We start from the raw sequence: 2,107 nt of genomic DNA on the forward strand, positions 1-2,107 counted from the left end.
GGTCCTACCACATCCATATTCACTCTATAAAATTTAATAGGAATTACAGGCCACTTTCTGGCTTCTGGTACAGTGTTTTTATGTTCTTTGAAACAGTTACAAGCATGACAACCTTTAATTTAATTCTCTATGGATTTTTTCATTCCCAACCAAGTGCTCTCCTTAATGTTCTATCAATCCCTAAATGCCCTGCATACAGACTTTTATGTACAATGTGGATGGCTCGATTAATTAAAGAGGGAGGAAGAGGTACCCGTGCACAAAATTCCCCTCCCCTCTTCTCATAAGCACAACATAAGATATAATTTTCTATAAAAAAAAATTCTCACGAGGCACATTCAGAAATGACGGATGACTCTCTGATTCCCCTTTAATCACTGCTCGCACTCTTTCCATCCATTCCTCCTTTTTACTGCCCCTCTCGGACTTCTTTTATCTCCCAACCTCCCAAGTCAATCAAACCTGCATCATCAGGGCATTCATTCTGGACACCCTGGTTATGTCCTCAGCCACCCACATATATTCACCTTCACCGCTCATATAGCTCTCTCTCTCTCTCTCTCTCTCTCTCTCTCTCTCTCTCTCTCTCTCTCTCTCTCTCTCTCTCTCTCTCTCTCTCTCTCATCCCGTCTTCTGATTGCTCATCGGGAGAATTCGCATCCCATTCTCTATCTTCTCTATTTTGATGAGGGTCTTCAATATTTTGGTTACGTTCTTCATTCCTCTTTTGTGCCCTAGTTGTTACTCCTATTACTGCACCTCTAGAGAGAGCATCAGCTACCTTGTTAGCTTTACCTTCTATGTGGTGAAACCCTTTATATTAAACTCTAACAAAATCTCGATCTATCTCGCTTGTCGAGAGGTCAAATCATTTTTATAATACAACTCAATCGATTGACCTAATAAAAAGAACCGATGCCCCTCTAGAACCCAAAGAATAGCCAATGCCTCTCGATAGAATGTACTATAATTCTTTTCTGCCCCTTATAATGCCCAAGAAGCAAAACAAATGGGTCGCTCTCTGCCTTTATCATCTCGGTGAGAAACTACGCCACCAGTAGCTACGCTACTCGCATCTGTTGTCACTAAAAACGGGCGATCAAATCTAGGATATGCGAGTAATTCATTGCTAGTTAAGGCAGCTTTCAAACAGCCCTTTCTTCTTCCATTCCCAAATTTATTACTTTTTGTTTCTTTAAAGCATCTAAGGGTCTCTCTATCTCTGCAAAACCTCTTATGAATTTACGGTAATACCCAGTGAGCCTAAGGAACCCAGTCACTTCCTTAGAGTTACGTGGCATGGAGAAATCTCTAATAGCCGCTTCTTTACTGGGGCAGGGTTGGATACCTTCTGGGGTTATTATGTGACCTAAAAATATGACCTGTTTACAGAAAAATTTGTACTTTGACATTTATTTTCGTACCATTACGTTGCAATGCTTCTAAAACTTTATGAATATTATTATTATGTTCATCGGCCATTTTCCCTGTAATTATGATATCATCTAAATAAACAAGAACATTATGACCAATTAAGGGAGGCAAAACCGCCATCATTACTCTAGAGAAATGACTTGGACCATTTTTAACACCGAAAGGAAAAAAATTAAACTGAAATAGTTGATCATTAGCTATAAATGCCGTTTTACATTTACTGTCTTCCTGAATGGGTATTTGATCGTAACCAGATTTTTAATCAACAGTTGTAAAATGTTTACTATCCCGTACTTTCATAAGTAATTCTTCGATCGAGGGCAATGGAAATGCATTATCCTTAGTGACTGTATTCAACTTCCTATAATCAACACACAATCTTACCAAGCCATCCTTTTTCCTAACAGCTACAATTGGAGAAGCCCAGGGGGATTCGCTCTTGTTGATTATCTCTTGTTCCCTTAATTTATTAATTTCCATTTCTATCTCTCCCTGGAAATGAATGAGTACCTTATAAGGCCTTGACCTAATCGGCTCAGCCTGCCCAGTTTCAATGCTAAAGGGAAATCGATCAATCCTCCTGGGTGGCTCATTTCCAATTGCAATTACATCGGAATAATTATTGACAATGTCACTAACTACAGGTTGATATTCTGACGGACATAGTTTTTGC

This window comes from Palaemon carinicauda, chromosome 9, assembly GCF_036898095.1.
Source record: "Palaemon carinicauda isolate YSFRI2023 chromosome 9, ASM3689809v2, whole genome shotgun sequence".
NCBI lineage: Eukaryota > Metazoa > Arthropoda > Malacostraca > Decapoda > Palaemonidae > Palaemon > Palaemon carinicauda.